This window comes from Balearica regulorum, chromosome W (assembly GCF_011004875.1).
Source record: "Balearica regulorum gibbericeps isolate bBalReg1 chromosome W, bBalReg1.pri, whole genome shotgun sequence".
Lineage (NCBI taxonomy): Eukaryota > Metazoa > Chordata > Aves > Gruiformes > Gruidae > Balearica > Balearica regulorum.
Window position 1 is genome coordinate 9981411 of NC_046219.1, and position 22449 is coordinate 10003859.

The following is a 22449-nucleotide window of genomic DNA, read 5'->3' on the forward strand; positions in this document are numbered from 1 at the left end:
ATGGTCATTGGGTGAGAAACTGCATTGTGTCACCAGTTGTGTATATTCTGTTAAGTACTGTTGTTGTTATTTTCCCTCTCCCTTTTCTGTCCCAGTAAACTGTCCTTATCCCAACCCATGAGGTTTTGCGTTTGTCTTTCCCATTCTCCTCCCCATCCCACTGCTGGAGGTGAGGGGTGAGCAAGTGGCCGCGTCGTGCTCAGCTACTGGCTGGGGCTAAACCATGACACTGCTCTACCATGTATCTCCATGGGCTGCAGGGGGACAGCCTGCCTCACCATGGTCTTCTCCATGGGCTGCAGGGGAATCTCTGCTCCAGTGCCTGGAGCACTTCCTTCTTCACTGACCTTTTTGTCTCCACAGTTTTTTCTCTCACATATTCTCACTCCTCTCTTCTGGCTACAATTGCTCTTTGGGTTTTTTTTTTTCCCCTTTAACTATGTTATCCCAGAGGTGCTAGTACCGTCACTGATTGGCTTGGCCTTGGCCAGCAGTGAGTCCATCTTGGAGCCAGCTGGCATTGGCTCTATCAGACATGGGGAAAGCTTCTAGCAGCTTCTCACAGAAGTCACCCCTGTAGCCCCCTACCCACTATCAAAATCTTGCCACGCAAACCCAATACGCTATCAATGATTTTATTATACCATAAGCCAGTAGTACACTGAACAGCAGAGCAATAACCTTAATCCAACGCCCATAGTTTACAAATCACACATAAACAGTGATAACCAGTATATATGGCAAGTAAGGTGTTAGATAACACTACTGTGAGAACAATCATTTGAACAAATAAAACAATATTGTAACCAGAGGACCGATTAAACTAATACAATAAATGCTAATAACAAATTTGTTTTATCACGCTCTGGTCAGATCTGTGGTTATCTCAAGCCTTCATGCCCCACGTTGAGTACCAAAAAGGACTGTCACAGTTTAACCCCAGCCAGCAGCTAAGCACCACACAGCCACTCACTCACTCCCCCCATGTCGGGATGGAGGAGACAATTGGAAGAGTAAAAGTGAGAAAACTGTGCGTTGGGACAGTTTAATAAGACAGTTTAATAGGTAAAGCAAAAGCTGCATGCATAAGGAAAGCAAAACAAGGAATTCATTCACCACTTCCCATCGGCAGGCAGGTATTCTGCCATCTCCAGGAAAGCAGGGCTCCATCACACATAATAGTTACTTGGGAAGACAAACGCCATCACTTCAAATGCCCCCCTCTTCCTCCTTCTTCCCCCAGCTTTATAAACTGAACATGATGTCATATGGTATGGAATATCCCTTTGGTCAGTTGGGGTCAGCTGTCCTGGCTGTGTCCTCTCCCAACTTCTTATGCACTCCCAGCCTACTCACTGGCAGGGTAGTGTGAGAAGCAGAAAAGGCCTTGACTCTGTGTAAGCACTGCTCAGCAGTAACAAAAACATCCCTGTGTTATCAACACTGTTTCCAGCACAAATCTAAAACACAGCCCCATACTAGCTACTATGAAGAAAATTAACTCTATCCTCGTCTAATCCAGCACACTCTGTTTCTTGCTCCATACAGTTGGTGTGTTTCTCTGTCCAGTTTTAAATACTTTAGCCAGAGATGTGGTGTTCTTGTTGTACACTGCTGTAGTGGTGGGATAGTAGTCTTTCGAAGCAAGCCAGAATCGAGCAGAGAGGCAGTGTTTATGTCAAGTAATCTGTGTGAAAGGACCATACTATAATGCAAGAATAACATATATTTATAAATGTAGAATTAATTTACTCAGGATTTTGCTAACAAACTGCTCATATCTTAAGACTACATCTGCCACCAGAGTGATATTGAAAAGAATAGCTTAACTTTCATTTAACATCTTTGCAAAAAGAATCAATTGCAAAGAAAAAATATTGTTTCTGAAGGATAAATGCTTATACTCTTTCCCTGGCCAGCCATCCTGAACACAAAGCACTTTTGTGCAGATATCTAGAAAAGTATAATTTCCAATATCTTTGAGTTAGGGCATTATGCTGTGTGTATTCTGGGTACATTCTGCTATTTTTTGGTAAAGCTAAGAGAAATAAAGACTGTATTTACAGCAGTCAGTTGATGGAAAAAATGATTACTCTGGGATTTCTCTTGATACCAGGTCTACTGTCTGTTACTGTGCATAAATGTTACTTTATTTTCATGCCTCAGATACTGTCCTGGTTTTCAGGTAGGATAGAGTTAATTTTCACAACAAGCTGGGAGGGTGTATTAGGTTTGCATTGCAAGGTTTTGGTAGCAGGGAGACTACAAGGGCGGCTTCTGTGAGAAGCTCCTAGAAGCTTCCCCTGTGTCTGATAGAGCCAATGCCAGTCGGCTCCAAGACGAATCTGCCACTGGCCAAGGCCAAGCCAATCAGCAAGGATGGAAGACCATGGTGAGGCAGGCTGTCCCCCTGCAGCCCATGGAGGATGATGGGGAGCAGATATCCACCTGCAGCCCGTGGAGGACCCTGCACTGGAGCAGGTGGAGACACCTGAAGGAGGCTGTGGCCCTGTGGGAAGCCCATGCTGGAGCGAGCTCCTGGCAGGACCTGTGGACCCGTGGAGAGAGGAGCCCATGCCAGGGCAGGTTTGCTGGCAGGACTTGTGACCGCCTGGGGGACCCCATGCTGGAGCAGTCTCTTCCTGAAGGTCTGCACCCCGTGGGAGAGACCTACGCTGGAGCAGTTTATGAAGAACTGTTGCCCATGGGAAGGACTCACGTTGGAGAAGTTCGTGAAGGACTGTCTCCCGTGAGAGGGACCCCACGCTGGAGCAGGGGAACGATGAGAGGAGTCCTCCCCCTGAGGATGAAGAAGCGGCAGAGAAAACACGTGATCAACTGACTGCAACCCCCATTCCCCATCTCCCTGTGCCGCTGGGGGGGAGTAGGCAGAGAAAACCTGGAGTGAAGTGAAGTCTGTGAAGAAGGGAGTGGTGGGGGGAAGGTGTTTTAAGATTTGGTTTTATTTCTCATTACTCTACTCTGTTTTCCTTGGTAATAAATTAGATTTTTTTTTAAGTTGAGTCTGTTTTTCTTGTGACAGTAACTTGTGAATGATCTATTCCAGTGCTTATCTTGACTCACGAGCCTATCGTTAATTTTCTCTCCCCTGTCCATTTGAAGAGGGGGATTGATAGAGCAGCTTTGATGGGCACCTGGCCTCCAGCCAGGGTCAACCCACCACAGAGGGCACACAGTCAGGACAGGTGACCTAAACTAGCCAAAACTCAGCATATAAAAGGGGGCTGGCCTGGGAGGAAGGGTGGCTCCCAGACAGGTCTCAGTGTCTGGTCCTTGGGTCCAATCATCAGGTGAGAAATTGCATTGTCTATCGCCCATTTTGTATATTCTAAGTACTGTTGTTATTTCCCTCTTCCGTTGCCGTCCCAGTAAACTGTCCTTATCCCAACCCACGAGGTTTATCTTGGTCTTCCAATTCTCATCCCCATCCCATAGCACTTGCCGGGTTTGTGGGAGTGTGATATAATCAATCTGCCAGGTCTCCCCATATTTATATTTCAGCCATCATCCTCCATACCAGGGAGGCTTTAACTGCTTGGCTTGCTTGATTGCAGCGCACGTTTCACATTGATGGATGACCTGTGAGATGGTGTCCATGCTCAAGTCCACCCCTCAGTCACAAGCCCACCTATATGTTGCATCTCTTCCTTGATGGCCTGAGGTGTCACGGGCCCACCGAGCTACAAATAATTCACCCTTATGTTGCCAGTCTAGATCTGCCTGAGCCACTTCAATCTTAGCAGCCTGATCCACCTGCCGGTTGTTTTGATGTTCCTCAGGGGCCCGACTCTTGGGTACGTGGGCATCTACATGACGTACTTTCACAATCAGCTTCTCTAGCCAGGCAGCAATGTCTTGCCACAATGGGGCAGCCCAGATGGGTTTGCCTCTGCGCTGCCAGTTGCTCTGCTGCCATTGCTGCAACAACCCCCACAGGGCATTGGCCACCATCCGTGAGTCAGTATAGAGGTCGAGCATCAGCCACTTTTCTCTTTCAGCAATGTCTAGAGCAAGCTGGATGGCTTTCACCTCTGCAAACTGGCTCAATTCACCTTCTCCTTCAGCAGCTTCCGCGACTCATCATGTAGGACTCCGTACAGCGGCCTTCTACCTCCGATGCTTTCCCACAATGCGACAGGACCCATCAGTGAACAGGGCATATGGCTTCTCATTTTCTGGCAGTTTAGTATATGGTGGGGCTGCTTCAGCATGTGTCACCTCCTCCTCTGATGATATTCCAAAATCTTTGCTTTCTGGTCCATGATCACTTCCAGAATTCCTGGGCTATTGAGTTTTCCTGTTCAAGCCCGCTGTGTGATCAGTGCGACTCACTCCATGTAGCATTAGATGCATGTGTACAGGGGACCCTCCCTTTGAACATCCAGCCCAGCACCAGCAGTCAGGGTGCCAGGAGGAGCTGTGCTTCAGTACCAATCACTTGTGAAGCACATCAAACCCCTTCATAGGCTGCCAATATCTCCTTTTCCGTTGGAGCGTAGCGGGCCTCGGATCCTCTGTATCCCCGACTCCAAAACCCCAGGGGTCGACCTCGAGTCTCCCCTGGTGCTTTCTGCCAGCGTCTCCAGGTAGGGCCATTCTCCCCGGCTGCGGTGTAGAGCACATTTATTACATCTGGTCCTGCCCGGACTGGCCCAAGGACTACTGGATGAACTATTTCCTGTTTAATTTGTTTAAAAGATTCTCGTTGCTCAGGGCCCCATTTGAAATCATTCTTCTTCTGAGTCATGCGATAGAGAGGGCTTACAATGAGACTGTAATTTGCATTCGCCAGAAACCCACAAAGCCTAAGAAAGCCTGTGTTTCCTTTTTGTTGGTCGGTGGAGACATAGCTGTTATTTTGTTGATCACATTCATTGCGGTGCCCGTCTTGCCATCTTATTCCTAAAAACTGGATCTCCTGTTCATGTCCCTGTGTCATAAGTTATCTTCCACACACTCCAGGAACCTGGACTGTTTCCTCTCTGCTGTATTGTATCTTCAGCAGATATTTGGTAAGTTGAAGTCCCACATGAGAACAAGGGTGAGCGACTTTGAGCCTTCTCCCAGCTGCTTATGGAATATTTCGTCTGCTTCTTCATCCTAGCTGGGTGGTCTATAACAGCATCCCACATGATATCTGCCTTGTTTGCCTTCCCCCGATTCTTACCCATAAACACTCAACACTATTGTCATCATCGTCAAGCTCTAGACAATGAAAACACTCCCTAACATACATGGCTATCCCACCACCTCTCCTTCCTTGCCTGTCCCTCCTGAAGTGTTTATAGCCATCCATTGCAGCACTCCAGTTGTGCGAGTCATCCCACCATGTTTATGTGATGGCAACTATATCATAGTTTTCCCACTGTACAATGGCTTCCTGCTCCTCCTGTTTGTTGCCCATGCTGCGTGCATTGGTGTAGATGCACTTCAGTTGGGCTATTGATCCTGCCACCTTTTTTTGCAGGGGAAGCCCTAATTCCTACATGACTGTTCTCAGGCACTTCCATGGTTTCTAGCACATCAATAAACCTTGTGTCTTTGCTGCCACATGGATCTCCATCGCCTACCTCCACTGAGATGGCAGACCAAAGGACCTCGCTATCACACTGTCCCTCAAACATTGGCATGCTTCCCCCAAGCTTATCTCTAGTGAACCTGGTTTTATCCCCTTCCCCCCTTCAAATCTAGTTTAAAGCTCTTTCAATGAGCCCTGCTAACTCCTGTGCAAAGATCCTGTTCCCTCTTTGAGACAGGTGTACCCCACCTGTCACCAGCAGGCCTGGTGCCATGTAGACCAACCCATGATCAAAAAACCCAAATTTTGCTGGTGACACCAGACTCAGAGCCAGGTATTGATATGCTGGCTCTTCCTGTTTCTCCCTTCATCATTCCCTGAAAATAGAGGGATAGAGGAGAACACTACTTGTGTTCCTGAACCCTTAACCAGTCATCCCAAGGTCCTGAAGTCTCTCTTGATTGCCCTCAGACTTCTTGTTGCAACTTCATCGCTGCCTATCTGAAAAATCAATAATGGATAATAATCTGAGGGCCATACCAGGGTAGGAAGCTTTCTCTTCACATCTTTAACCCTGGCCCCAGGGAGGCAGCAGACTTCCCTAAGAAGTGGGTCTGGTCTGCATATTGGGCCCTCTGTTCCCTTCAGAAGGGAGTCTCCTATGGCAACGACCCATCTTTTTTTCTTTATGGAAGCAGTTTTGATGCAGGGTGTAGGCCAACTTAACCTCAGCATCACCTCCAAGCTAGATGAACCATCTTCCTCATTAATGTTCAGTTCCACTTGCAGAGCCTCGTACCTCTTATGCAAAGGAACCTGGGAAGGTGGGGTAGTCACAGAGGAGATGCGCCTGCTGCACTGGGCAGGAACTTGTCACCATTGCCCCCTATCCTTTAAGTCACTGTGTTCGGCCAGGCAGAGAAAGGATAGGAAATCCTCTGTGTCATGCATCCTGCCTGCCTGTTGAGCCTGTCCCATGGAAGGTAGGATGCAGTTCCAGTAGTCTATCTCTCTCTCGCACTCCCTGATACTCTTCAACCTACTCACTTCCTCCTGGAGCTCTTTCACTAAGTGGAGTAGTTCCTCTACCTGGGTGCACCTCCCACAGGTGTGCTCACTACTGCCATCTGATACTGGCATAAGAGTAGGGCACACCCTGCAGCCTGACACCAGTTAGATATTTGAAAGCAACACAAGTAAGGATTTTTATTTGTAGTCTCCGAACAGTACCTCTGTGCATCAGGTCTATGTATCTAATGAGAATGACTATATACCAAGAAGACTTTGCATACTACTTGCCCACTTAAGTATTAGAGGGCATCTGCCCTGGGAAGATATAAAATCCTTCTAGAAAAACTTAATGAGATAAATACAAAGAGCACAAGAACAAATACATCATATGCTGTCAGCTGCATAGCAAACAGCTTCCTTTCCACCACATAAAATGCAGAGTAAAAGTGACAGTAATTTACATGGACTAAAAGGTATACAGTGGAAAACATTTCTCTTTGGCTTCAGTACAGACTGAAGTTATTCTCAAGAAAAAAAACATACATTAAGATTTACCTGTAAAAGGTAGAATAAATATTGATAAGCCTCCAGGTTTTTTTTCTCTCTTTACTTAAACCTTTGATACCCTGTTTGTCAACCATAACCATCTCTTCCAGCTGACTTTTGCTCTTTTTAAGTTTCTTACTGTGCAGTACCACATCCTGCAGACAGGATGATCAAAGGTTTAGATTATATATTCACAAAAAAGACAAATTGGAAAAATTAACATTTCCCCAAACATTTTAAATGTCATATTCTTCCAAGGGCCTTTATTAGCAGCTTTGTACATTTTGCTGTTCTATTCACTAACTTGTCCTTCGAACATCTTTATCTTCTCACCAGTATGGCTTGCCAACAATGATCATCTGCGAAACCTGATCTCATGTATGGACTCATTCATCATTTAGTTAACAATGAACAAGCTCTCAAATATGATCAGAAGTCTACTCCGTTCTACCACAGAAAAGATGCTTAAAATCTGCCAAGCAATTACTATTGTCCACAAGTAGCAAAACAGTGACATTCAGTAGCAAACTGACATACCACTTGGGACAACAGAGCAACTTCTAACACAAGCTATTTTGACAAGATTACTTAAGCAAAGAAAGTGCTTCATTTCCCAGGAGTATTTTAACTAGTTGAGGGTGACCAAGCATTTGCACAGGCTGCTCAGAGAGGTTGTGGAGTCTCCACCCTTGGAGATATTCAAAAGCCATCTGGACATGGTCCTGGGCAATCTGCCCTGGGTGGCCCTGTTTGAGCAGGGGGGAGGTGGACCAGATGACCTCCAGAGGTCCCTTCCAACCTCAACCATGCTGTGATTTTGTAATCCTGAGCTTCTTGAACACATGGAAGTGTTCAGTGCATGCTGCCAAGTGAGCCTGAACAGAGCCTGCTGACCTGAAGAGTGATTCTGTTTTTCACCAGCAGTCCAATCTTTATATCCATTAAGTTCAAGTCCTTCTCCAGCTGTTGATTGGATCGAATTTTTGTAACCACTTCTTCCCTTAACCTTGTTACTTCTAGTTCTTCTTGAAAGTTTAAGTCACTTTGGTCCAAAAGGTAAGCAAATTTGTGCAGGACAGTCAAGGGTGGATTTTCAGCACCAACTATAGTTGAAGTAAATAGGCTTGTTAGTTGACATAATACTAAACACGCCTAAAACCCTCAGGAAACTGATCACTACAGAAAATTTCTGAACTGCAGAGAGGTTTATGCTAGTTACAGCAAGAGTTGAATACTTTTGTCATACTGCATAAGTACAGCTATCTATAATAGTTTCAGCTGTAAAACAATTGGTTTACAAATACTCACATCTCCTTTTGAAGGGGAATAGGAGACTGAAAAATCCTGGGTGAAAGTTTTTAAAAAATAACTGAACACAGTAACATACTGCTCCCCAAATATACAACATTCAACTGTTACCACTTAGTGTTCTGTAGTCCTCCCTGACTTTGTTTGTTCTGAGAAATGCTTGTATCTTCACAATTGCTTCATTCTGGAAGGGACCAAGATTAAGCAAAAGAATCAAAGTTATGACATTTCTGCTCAGAAACATACTGCAGAACCTTCACACTCTTTCCTGAGATTCCCAAAACTGCACGTGCAGTCATATTACCCTATTTTAATGCTTCATGTTCAAAATGGAGAAAAAGGACTTACGTAATCCTTGAAGTATTGCAGCCGTTTCCTGTAAGCTCTCTTTGCTAGCCATATTTTGACCCATGACTGAATCTGAAAATTAAATAAAAACTTAACAGACACTGCACAAACTGTTTTGCATGTGTGTCTGCAAGTGTATGTGTGCTCTAAACTCACCTCTGACAGTCCTCTGCTGCAGGCATGCGGTTCTCACATGCTTAGGGCCATAGATGACTGGGCTCCTAGAGTTCAGTGACAGATTAATGGGTTTTGACTAAAATAGAAAGTTGAATTCAAGGCTTTATCTACTATCCATATGTAGAATTATCTTTAGAATTAATTTCTACTTTCGAGTCTCATCTCTTAGTTGTAAACCAGTCTCCCTCAGAGACAGGAGATCAATATCAATCAGGGTCTTGAGGGAACTGGCGGATGAAGTGGCCAGGCCACTCTCCATCATCTTTGAGAAGTCCTGGCAGTTCAGCGAAGTTCCTACTGACTGGAAAAGGGGAAACATAACCCCCATTTTTAAGAAAGGTAAAAAGGAAGACCCAGGGAACTACAGGCCGGTCAGTCTCACCTCCGTGCCTGGCAAGATTATGGAGCAGACCCTCCTGGAGACTATGCTCAGGCACATGGAAAATAAGGAGGTGATTGGTGACAGCCAACACGGCTTCACTAAGGGAAAATCGTGCCCGACAAACTTGGTGGCCTTCTAGGATGGGGTTACAGCATTGGTGGATAAGGGAAGGGCAACTGACATCATCTACCTGGACTTGTGCAAGGCATTTGACACTGTCCCGCATGACATCCTTACCTCTAAATTGGAGAGACATGGATTCGATGGATGGACCACTGGGTGGATAAGGAATTGGGTGTATGGTCGCACTCAAAGAGTTGTGGTCAAGGGCTCAATGTCCAAGTGGAGATCAGTGACGAGTGGCATCCCTCAGGGATGAGTACTGGGACCGTCACTGTTCAAGATCTTTGTCGGCGACATGGACAGTGGGATCGAGTGCACCCTCAGCAAGTTTGCCAACGACACCAAGCTGTGTGGTGTGGTCGACACCCTGGAGGGAAGGGATGCCATCCAGAGGGACCTTGACAGGCTGGAGAGGTGGGCCCATGTGAACCCCATGAAGTTCAACAAGGCCAAGTGCAAGGTCCTGCACGTGGGTCGGCACAATCCCAAGCATGACTATAGGCTGGGTGAGGAATGGATTGAAAGCAGCCCTGAGGAGAAGGACTTGGGGGTATTGATTGATGAGAAGCTCTACATGAGCCGGCAGTGTGCGCTTGCAGCCCAGAAAGCCAACCATAGCCTGGGCGGCATCACAAGAAGTGTGACCAGCATGTCGAGGGAGGTGATCCTGCCCCTCTACTTTATGCTTGTGAGACCCCACCTGGAGTACTGCATCCAGCTCTGGGGGCCCCAGTACAAGAGAGACATGGAGCTGTTGGAGCGAGTCCAGAGGAGGGCCACGAATTTGATCAGAGGGCTGGAGCACCTCTCCTATGAGGACAGGCTGAGAGAGTTGGGATTGTTCAGCCTGGAGAAAAGAAGGCTCCAGGGAGATCTAATTGCGACTTTCCAGTACCTGAAGGGGGCCTACAGGAAAGCTGGAGAGGGACTGTTTATCAGGGAGTGTAGTGACAGGACAAGGGGTAATGGGTTTAAGCTGAAGGAGGGTCGATTTAGATTAGATGTTAGGAAGAAATTCTTTACTGTGAGGGTGATGAGGCAGTGGAACAGGTTGCCCAGAGAGGTTGTGGAGGCCCCCTCCCTGGAAGTGTTCAAGGCCAGGTTGGATGAGGCTTTGGGCAACGTGTTCTAGGGGAGGGTGTCCCTGCTCGTAGCAGGGGGGTTGGAACTAGATGATCTTTGAGGTCCCTTCCAACCCAAACCATTCTATGATTCTATGATTCTATGATTCTATGAATATCCCATCTGCAATCTACATCTATTCATGGCATAGCATCCTATTAGCATCTCAGAGAAGTGAATGCTTTTCAGACATATATTTGACAGCTTTTAATGAAATAACACACAGTCATCTCCAATATTTTCTTATTTAGTATTATGGAAAGGGAAGCATAAGGAAATCTCTATTATGAGTTACTCAAGTTCAGCAAAGACTGATAAAAGTCAAACACCTTTCAAGAAGCTATTTACTTAAGCTCTCAGTTAAACAATTTTCAACACCATGCAAATTTCTGGAGTACAAGTCCATTCAGTTTTTGCTGTTAGTCTCTGATACCCAGGTGGAGGACCATGCCAAGGGATAAAGCGTACTCAGAGCCCGAAGCACCATGAAATCTTACCTTAACAATAGCAGCAACATTGCCTTGAAGCACCTTTAATCTATCAACATAACTTTTCCTTTGTTTGAATCCTTTCTAGAAAGCCTATTTTATAAAAGGCAGAAGATCATTATTACTAATAAGAAACTAATATTTATTCAAGTCTGCATATATACACTAAAATCACAAAGTGTTTATCTTGTAAAGATAACTGCCATTGTGGTAAAATTACAATTAAGGTGTAAGCAAGCTTGCCTCTATATTTTCAAGGTGCCCTGATATATTTCATGTAAATTTTGGCCAATCTCAGCACAAACACTCACTGGCTTTTCACAAGCCATTTCCATTTTAATGTCCATGGAAAACAATCAGAGAAGAGCTTTATTTACCTAAATTTCTCCATACTTTTGAATCTGTTCATAGACCCTGAATTACTCAAAGAACAGTACGGTCCTTTAGTGGGCCCAGACACCAGAAAAAGAAAATCCAGTCCAAACAACAGCTATTTGTGGTAAAAGGTATTTATCATAATGAATTGTTAAGTTACTATAGATTAAAAAAAAAAAAATCAGTTGTACATTTTTCTATAATTTTGGGGTGGTTGGTTGTTTTTCAAGACTAGAATAAACTGCTTTTAACAGGAGGTAGATATTTCACCATTCAAAACCAGCGTGCGTACATTTATCAGTGTTCATACCCTCAGCACAAAGTTTCCTTTATACTCATTTTGGAGTTCAGCAAACTGAAGACATCCAAGTAATAGTGCCAGAGCCCGAAAATACCAGGGTAGCTGCCACTCCCTACCCAGTTATGACTTCATGAAGCAGAGGCAAACCACTTCCAAGTGGGGATAGTCTAGAAAGAAATGTATTTCTTAAGTCATGCTTTGCAAAGGAATTTTTGCTTCAATACTCAACAAATATCTTCTGATCTTGTACTGCAGGTAATTAGGTATACCACGCAAAACCTGAGCACCTCAGAATAAAGCCAGGGCTGTGTATTTCTGAGCTTCTCCCACTGAAGTAACTTAGATGGCAGGTGGATATGATCCATTCTTTTAAAACTAGAGATTTGCTATTTTAAAAGCACAATTACTCCAATGAAGACAAAAACAAATTTGCAGATGTAGAAGTTTGAACTGCTGCTAACGAAGACAGGGAAACAGACCTATTTGAAAATTTTATTAGCGGTAAGCAGCCATATCATCTGTCACATTCAGAAAGTTACCCAAGCCAGGTTACCTTCTCATTCTAGTATAATACCTACAATTTGACAGCAGATGATTCCTGGTTTTGGAGGTATAATTTTCTCTCACAATATTTTTTTCTGACTAAGAATCCCCTTGCTCGAGCTTGCAGCTGAACAATCAGATTTTCATTAGCAAGCCACAGCTGCTCTCAATTGTAATCTGTTACAACTTGCCCCATAATGCTCTGTTAAAAGATCATGAAAAAAGGTTATTTAAAAGGAGCTAAGCAAAAAAATGAGCCAAAAAAATCTAGAATTTGGCCTGTATTCTCTCCATCTATATGGCTTATGTGCATCATAAGAGTCACTGAGGGGAGTTGCTCTGGTGCTGGCCTGACCCACAGCGGAGTGGCAGATCTCAGCACACAGGGGCTTTTCCTGAGGAAGGGAAGCACCAGGGGAGTGGAGAGACCCGCCAGGAGCTGGCAGCTCTTGTGGGAGGTGCTGACAAGGCTTGGGCATTGCCAGAGCAACTGCATCCACCCCCATGCCTATAAAAAGCAGCCTAGGGAGCACTAGTGACCTGGAGTGTGGCATGCCAGTTTGTGCATGAAGGATGTAGTCACCATACCAGCTCAAGAGGTGAGTTCAGTTGGTGTTCATCACCCACTCCAAAGGACCTTAGCTATGGTATCCACCTGGTAGAAAGCTCTGTGATCACCAGAATGGATGTGGCAACCCAGACAGAGCTCCCATGAAAACATACAGCCATCCAGGTCTCAGGCTGAGGGATGTGCCAGAGCCTGTCACTGGGAATAGGTGGCAGTAGTGAGAACAGCTGTGTGAAGTGTGACCAGGTGGATAATCTACTCAGCCTGGTGGCAGAGCTTACAAGATGAAGTGGAAAGGTGAAGGAGCATCAGGGAGGCTGCAAAAGAGATACTTGTGGAGCCATGCTCTGCCTTTCCTGAAACAGAAATGAGGACAGCCACCAGACAAAAACCAAAATCAAGGGGACCCTGTATCCTCCCCCTGCCAGGATGAAGGCTAAAGTATATTTTTAAAAGATGATATGGTGTTTATTGTTACAAAAGTGAATAATTGTCATCTGCCTTACAAGATTGTGTCTTACTTTGTTTACAATCATGTCTGGCATGCATTTCTCATTCTGTCTGTGAGTACCTAATGTATTGGGTTTGTGTGGCAAGGTTTTGGTAGCAGGGGGGCTACAGGGGTGGCTTCTGTGAGAAGCTGCTAGAAGTTTCCCATGTGTCCAATAGAGCCAATGCCAGCTGGCTCCAAGACGGACCCGCTGCTGGCCAAGGCCAAGCCAACCAGTGATGGTAATAGCTCTGTGATAACATATTTAAGAAGGGAAAACAAGCCACCAGGAGCAATTGCAGCCAGAGAGAGAAGTGAGAATATGTGAGAGAAACAACTCTGTAGACACCAAGGTCATTGAAGAAGGAGGTGGAGGAAGAGGTGCTCCAGGTGCTGGAGCAGAGATTCCCCTGCAGCCTGTGGAGAAGACCATGGTGAGGCAGGCTGTCCCCCTGCAGCCCATGGAGGGAGGATGAGGGGGTGTAGAGATTCCACCTGTAGCCTGTGGAGGACCCCACACTAGAGCAGGTGGAGGCACTCAAAGGAGGCTGTGGCCCTGTGGGAAGCCCGTGCTAGAGGAAGCTCCTGGCAGGACCTGTGGACCCGTGGAGAGAGGACCCCATGCCAGAGCAGGTTTGCTGGCAGGACTTGTGACCCCTATGGGGGACCCCACGTTGGAGCAGTCTGTTCCTGAAGGTCTGCACCTTGTGGGAGAGACCCACGCTGGAGCAGTTCATGAAGAACTGTTGCCCGTAGAAAGGACTCACATTGGAGAAGTTGGTGGAGGACTGTCTCCCATGAGAGGGACCCCATGCTGGAGCAGGGGAAGAGTATGAGGATTCCTCCCCCTGAGGAGGAAGGAGTGGCAGAAACAACATGTGATGAACTGATTGCAACCCCCATTCCCCATCCCCCTGTGCCACTGAGGGGGGAGTAGGTAGAAACTGGGAGTGAAGTTGAGCCCGGGAAGATGGGAGGGGTGGGGGGAGGTGGTTTAAGATTGGGGTTTATTTCTCATTGCTCTACTCTGTTTTGCTTGGTAATAAATTAGAGAAAAAAATCATCTAAGTTCAGTCTGTTTTGCCCATGATGATAATTGGTGAGTGATCTCTCCCTGTCCTTATCTTGAACCACAAGCCTTTTGTTATACCTTTTCTCCCCTGTCTAGTTAAGGAGGGGAGTGATAGAGCAGCTCTGGTGGGCACCTGGCATCTAGCCAGGGTCAACCCACCACAATGGGCATGACAGAAATGCCACACACCAATACCAGCTTAGGATCATGACCACTGATGTTATCTTATCATTAGTTGATATCACACAGTACAACAAAATGGGAATCCGAACCTCTCTCCCAGAGGTGAGAAACAACACAGCAGGGATTACATAGAGTAAGTACGGGTTTACATACCACAGCCACCAAACAAAACATCATTGTGACCAGCAACTGTTTAAATAGCATTATAAGTACTTATCACAACTTTGTTTTTAACATGCTCTGGTCAGATGTGTCCTTATCTCAACCCTTTGTGCCCCATGCTGGGTGGCAAAAAGGACTGTTGTGGTTCAGCCCCAGCCTGCAGCTGAGCACCACGAGGCTGCTCGCTCATCCCTCCCCCAGCGGGATGAGGAGGAGAATGGGAAGACAAAGGCAAACCTTGTTGGTTGGAATAAGGACAGTTTACTGGGACAGCGAAGGGAGAAGGAAATAACAACAGTACTTATAATATACACAACGGGTGATAACACAAGCCAATTTACCGACCCGACAACTGACCAGACACTCATCCCACGCTCAGACTGTCTGGGAGCCTCGCTGAGCTGCCCCTCCCTGATTAGCTCCCTTTTATGATGAGTATGATGTCACATGGTATAGAATAGCCCTCTGGCGAACTTGGCTCACTTGTCCTGGCTCCTTGTGAAAATTATCCTAGCCAAAACCAGGACACAGGTGTACTGGATACTCCTGCATGTGAAAACAAACTGTATCCTGCATTCTGCTGCCAGAGGGATCAAGAAAAATGCATTGGTGATATCAATTTTGCTTACCATTTAGCAGCCTTTGACTCCAGTTCATATTGGAGTTCTAGCATGTCTGGTATGGCAGCACTCAGCAGCGGTGTGACTTCATTCAGGCCTCAGTAGTCCACTGTTATTCTCCGCTCTCGATTAGGTTTTTGCACTCGCCATATGGGACTATTAAAGGGTGAATCAGTCTTCCTGATCACTCCTTGACTCTCCAGTTGCCAGATCAGCTTATGGATGGGAATCACGAAGTCTCGATTGGTGGGATACTGTCACTGGTGCATTGTCATGATAGCAATTGGCACCTGCTGTTCTTTAACCTGCAGCAACCCCACCACAGACGGATCCTCTGAGAGACCAGGCAAGCTAGACAGCTCAGTACTCAAGGCAGCTATACCAAAATCACACTGGTACCCTTTTGGGTCTTTGAAGTACCCTCTTGTCCTGGTTTCAGCTGAGAGGGTTAATTTTCTTCATAGTAGCTAGTGTGGGGATATGTTTTGGATTTGTGCTGGAAACAGTGTTGATAATATAGAGATGGTTTTGTTCTATGGACCTATTGTTGAGCAGTGCTTACACAGAGCCAAGGCCTTTTCTTCTTCTTGTACTGCCCTGCCAGCGGGATGGCTGGGGGTGCACAAGAAGTTGGGAGGGGACACAGACAGGACAGGTGACCCAAACTGACCAAAGGGATATTCCATACCATATGACGTCATGCTCAGTTTATAAGGAGCTTGGGGGAAGAGGATGGGGGGGCGGCGGCATTCGGAGCAATGGCGTTTGTCTTCCCAAGTAACTGTTACGTGTGACAGAGCCCTGCTTTCCTGGAGATGGCTGAACACCTGCCTGCCCATGGGAAGTGGTGAATGAATTCCTTGTTTTCCTTTGCTTGCACACCCAGCTTTTGCTTTACCTATTAAACTGTCTTTATCTCAACCCACGAGTTTTCTCACTTTAACTCTTCCAATTCTCTCCCCCATCCCGATGAGGGGGAGTGAACGAGTGGCTGTGTGGTGCTCAGCTGCTGGCTGGGGTAAAACCACGACACCTCTCTTGAAGCAGTCTATGCCAAGAATACATGGAGCCTCCGGAGCAGTCACAATAGGATACTTTTGCCACTCATTCCCAGTTAGGCTTACCTCAGCCTCCAACACAGACAGTTCTTGGGATCCTCCTGTAACTTCAGAAATGCAGATGGATTCTGCTCCTTTATAATCTGATGGTATTAGAGTACACTGTGCACCAGCGTCCACTAGTGCTTTATATTCCTTTGGGGCAGATGTGCCAGGTCATCAAACCCACACAGTCCAGTAAACCCGGTTGTCCCTTTCCTCCACCTGGCCAAAGGCAGGGCCCCTCTATTCCTGGTTGGAGTCTTCATTACTTGATTTTTATAACAGCAAAACAGAAGTCCTTTCATCAGGGTCAAAAGTACAATCATCCCTTCTACTCTGCCCAACAGATAATGGAGCAGTGATTTTCCTGGATGGATGTTTTTTTGGCTGTTTGTTTTCCTTGCAGTTCCTATACCCAAGCTTCTTGTCTCCAGGTAGGTTCACCATCCCACTTCCTCCTGTCCTCCCCCGGTCACGCAGGAAGAATATCAGGGTTGCACGTTGAAACTTCCTAGCCTGGTACAGCCCTTGGACGATTACCTATTACTGCTCTTCCATGTGGGTGGCGATGAAGCCTCAATGCGTAGTCCAAGGGCAGTCAAAAGATACTTCAGGGCCTTGGGACAGTTGGTGAGGGACTCTGGTGCACAGGTTATTTTTTCTTCTCTCCTTCCAATTGCGAGCAGTGACACTGGAAGAAACAGACAGATCCATTATATGGATCACGATCATTCTTCTAGAACAAAACAGCTATGATGCTAGTACTGATCCACTGCCAGCTTCTCCAAACCCCAACATGTCAAGTTGGTGCTTGCTCCTGAAACAGTGTATGCCACATCTTCCATTATCGCTCACATAACTGGAACTGAAACTGTTTATAAAAAAATATTCTTCTTGTCTTCTGGCCAAATGCTGAGACTTAATGATACTTAGCTCACACTGGACGTTTCCAATATCCACATCATTGCCTTGTTTATTGCTTTGATAAGCAAGGCTATATAGAATCATAGAATCATTTAGATTGGAAAACATGTTTAAGATCATTGAGTCCAACCATAAACCTAACACTGCCAAGTCCACCACTAAACCAGTTCTTGGTTAGGGTTACAAAAAACTGGTTTAAGAATACCACCCAGGGATCTTCCTTGAGGCTGAACATTCAGGGCTGGCATGGCATGTAGGACCATATAGGCAGGTATCTAGAGACCTTCTCACCCCCAATGTCTTGGAATTTCAGCCCCGAACAACTACAGGACCCTGACAAAGTGCTAGAATATTTGGAACGGAAATGCTGTGGCTATTCCAAGGAGACACAACTTACCGCCCTGTGCTGGGCCCTGGCCACTATCTACCTAACACTGCTCGATAGTAGGCAGCGCCATCAAGGGGGAAGAGAGGGAGAATAGACCCACCGGCACTGCAGAAACCCGAACCCTTGGAACAGACACTGTGGCTACTCAAACCCCAGTGACAGGCACTGTAGGCGAGCCAAAAGACCAACCCGTACCAGTATCAGTCGCCCCTATACACAAAAAGAAATACACAAAGAAATCAGTTTGCGTAGTGAAGGATGATGATGAACTGGGACCATCACGAGAACAAGAAGAAGAGCCAGAACCAGAGGTAATCACCCAATCCCTGTCCCTGAGTGAGCTGCGAGATATGCAGAAAGATTTCAGCCGCCTTCCAGGGGAGCACATCATTACCTGGCTGCTCCGATGATGGGATAACTGGGCTAGTAGCCTGGAATTAGAGGGTAGGGAGGCCAAGCAGCTGGGATCCCTGTCTAGGGAAGGGGGCATTGACAAGGCAATTGGGAAGAAGGCACAGGCCCTCAGCCTCTGGAGGCGACTCCTGTCAAGTGTGAGGGAAAGGTATCCTTTCAGCGAAGATGTCCTATGTCAGCCAGGTAAGTGGACCACCGTGGAGAGAGGCATCTAATACCTGAGGGAATTAGCTGTGCAGGAGATGGTTTATTATGACTCGGACAATGCACAGTTACCCACAGACCCTGATGAAATCCAGTGTACCTGACCCACGTGGCGGAAGTTTGTAGGGAGTGCACCATCATCATACGCCACCTCTCTGGCAGTAATGGACTGGAAAGGTGAAGAGGCGCCAACAGTGGACGAAGCAGCTGGCCAACTCCAGCAATATGAAGAAACTCTCTCTTCCTCCCTCGTCTCGACTGTGAAGAAACTGACCTGGGGGGTCTGGAAACTCAAAGAGGATATATCTTACTCCCCACCTGTACAGAACAGTATCTTAGGTATTGGGACTTAACGTTCCTCTGTTCAAGAGAGAGGATATAGACGTACAGACCACGAGGCACCCTGTTGTTTTACCGGTGTGACCACGGAGAAGTCACGAGGAAGTGGGATGGAAAACCTACCTCAGTCCTACAGGCACGAGTACGTGAGCTGCAAGGCAAAACAGTCACAAAAGGGGATTCTTCCAGGAAAAATGCTGCCCCTGTTTCCAGTGGGCAGCCCCCCAAAATGAGTGGAAGGACTACTCATACGTATGATCCTCTTGAAGGGACTTCTAAGTCCTTTTTTGCAAGAAGTGAGTAGTGAATATGATGAGCAGGATTAGAGGGGCCCTGCCTCCAGCCAGGTGGAGGAAAGGGACAACCGGGTTTATTGGACTGTGTGGATCCGATGGCCTGGCATGTCAGATCCACAAGAGTACAAGGCTCTAGTGGACACTGGTGCACAGTGTAATTTAATGCCATCGAGCCATGAAGGGGCAGAACCCATCTGTACTTCTGGAGTGACAGGGGGATCCCAACAGCTGACTCTGCTGGACGCTGAAGTGAGTCTAACTGGGAATGAGTGGGAAAAGCACCCCATTGTGACTGGCCCAGAGGCTCCGTGCATCCTGGGCATAGACTACCTCTGGAGAGGGTATTTCAAGGACCCAAAAGGGTACTGGTGGGCTTTTGCTATAGCTGCCTTGGAGATGGAGGAAATGGAACCATTGTCTAGTCTGCCCAGTCTCTCGGAGGACCCTTCTGTTGTAGGGTTTCTGAGGGTTGAAGAGCAACAGGTGCGAATTGCTACCACAACTGTGCACTGGCAGTAATATCGCACCAACAGAGACTCCCTGGTTCCCATCCATAAGCTAATTTGTGAACTGGAGAGTCAGGGAGTGATCAGCAGAACCCACTCACCCTTTAACAGTCCCATATGGCCAGTATGAAAGTCTAATGGAGAGTGGAAACTGACAGTAGACTATCGTGGCCTGAAGTCACACCGCCGCTGAGTGCTGCCGTGCCAGACATGCTGGAACTTCCATATGAACTGGAGTCAAAGGCAGCCAAGTGGTACGCCACAATTGATATGGCTAATGCATTTTTCTCAATCCCTTTGGTGGCAGAGTGCAGGCCACAGTTTGCCTTCACTTGGAGGGGCGTCCAGTACACCTGGAATCGACTGCCCCAGGGGTGGAAACACAGCCCCACCATTGGCCATGGACTGATCCAGGCTGCACTGGAAAAGGGTGAAGATCCAGAGCACCTGCAATACATTGATGACATCATTGTATGGGGCAGCACAGCAGAAGAAGTTTTTGAGAAAGGGAAGGAAATAATCCAAATCCTTCTGAAAGCTGACTTCACCATAAAGCGAAATAATGTCAAGGGACCTGCACAGGAGATTCAGTTTTTAGGAATAAGATGGCATGATGAGCGTCATCAGATCCCAATGGATGTGATTAACAAAATAACAGCTATGTCTCCACTGACCAAAAAAAAGGAAACACAAGCTTTCTTAGGTGTTATGGGTTTCTGGTAAATGCGTATTCCAAATTACAACTCGTCCTGGCACCCCAACTGCTGATACTGGGCTGGATGTTCAAAGAGAGGGCCCCCTCCACAAATCATGCAACTGATGGTACATGGAGGAAGTGGGTCACACTTTTCACACAGTGGGCTTCAACAGGAAAACCCAATCTGCCAGGAATTCTGGAAGTGTCAACAGACTGGTCAGAAGGCAAAGATTTTGGAGTGTTGCTAGAGGAGGAGGTGACACACGCTGAAGGAGCCCCAGCGTATAATAAACTGCCAGAGAATGAGAAGCAATATGCCTTGTTCACTGATGGGTCCTGTCGCATTGTGGGAAAGCATCAGAGGTGTAAGGTTGCTGTATGGAGTCCTACATGACGAGTTGCAGAAGCTGCTGAAGGAGAAGGTGAATCGAGCCAGTTTGCAGAGGTGAAAGCCATCCAGCTGGCTCTAGACATTGCTGAAAGAGAAAAGTGGCCGATGCTCGACCTCTATACTGACTCAGGGATGGTGGCCAATGCCCTGTGGGGGTGGTTACAGCAGTGGCAGCAGAGCAACTGGCAGCGCAGAGGCAAACCCATCTGGGCTGCCCCATTGTGGCAAGACATTGCTGCCTGGCTAGAGAAGCTGGTTCTAAAAGTATGTCACATAGATGCCCACGTACCCAAGAGTCGGGCCACTGAGGAACATCAGAACAACCAGCAGGTGAATCAGGCTGCCAAGATTGAAGTGGCTCAGGTGGATTTGGACTGGCTATGTAAAGGTGAACTATTTATGGCTCATTGGGCCCATGACACCTCAGGCCATCAAGGAAGAGATGCGACATATAGATGGGCTTGTGACTGAGGGGTGGACTTGAGCATGGACGCCATCTCACAGGTTATCCATGAAAGTTAAACATGTGCTGCAATTGAGCAAGCCAAACAGGTAAAGCCTCTCTGCTATGGAGGAAGATGGCTGAAATATAAATACGGGACAGTATGGCAGATATTTATTACATCACACTCCCACAAACCCGCCAAGGCAAGCACTATATACTTACAATGGTGGAAGCAACCACTGGGTAGCTGGAAACATATCCCGTGCCCCATGCCGCCACTGGGTTATAACAAGGGGAAACAGAAGTTTTCAGTGCGCGCCCACCACCTGAGGACTATCACTACAAGCAGAGAACATTGCTGGATCCAAGGGTGGTGATATCTTTTCTCTCTCTTTCTTTCTCTCTTTTCCTCTCTATCACTGTCTTTGTCTCTAACTTCATTTTCAGCACATTAGGGTAATATTGTCAACAGTTTTGCTAAGCCATTACCTTTTGTAGTTCTGCTAAGTTTTAAGTATTGTTTTAACTTTTGCCAAGCCACTATCTTTTGTAGTTCTGCTGAATTTTAAGTAAATTTGTGATTTGTCTGAACCTCTAGAGTAATTGTCGTTACTCCTGATTTGATTACTGCGCAGAGAATTAAAAAGTTAACCTCACCCTAACCCACTGAGTGGGATGGGACATTAAATTGGCGTTACGGACAGGATTCTCTGTGAGAAGCAGTAAAGAGGTTCCGTAAAGGGGATAGCCAGAGTGCTGAAGAAGGGAGAACTGATTTTTGGTTGAAGCCGAAATCTCTGGCAGTAGGTCATGGCAACCCAGGATAAGGCTGATCTTGACTGCTCCCCGCTGTTGGATTTGTTGAAGAGCTATAAAGCTTGCCCGACCCCGAAAGGGCAGAGCTGGGCTGAGAGACACTGGCAGTCCCCAACAACTGTAGCAGAACAGATAAGAGACTTGGCAAAAGAAAACAAGCTTAGGCCTGGAAAGGGAAAGGCTGTGGTTTGCAGTATCTTGGGAGCTGTGTTGATAGCAGCCCAGAAGGACAAATGTGTTGTTAAACAAGCTGAGCAGGAGGCAAATGAGTCCCTTCAGGAACTGGTTAAAAAACTGCAGGCAGAATTGGAAACAGAATGGGTGAAACAGCAACTAGCTGAAAAAGTGTTAGTGGACAATAAAAGAATCATGGAAAACTTGAAGGGTAGCCTGCGAGATGCTTTTGTGAGGGAAAGAGAGATGAAGTTGCAGCTCCCTGGGGACCCTGAGAGTGAACCAAGATTTTCTAGCTTATCAAAAGAAGCCGACCTCATTGCGAGGGAGGTTTCCCCTCACTATCCATGGGAGGAGCTGAGGGCGGTGACAGAACCTGACCCTACTCCCAAGCTCC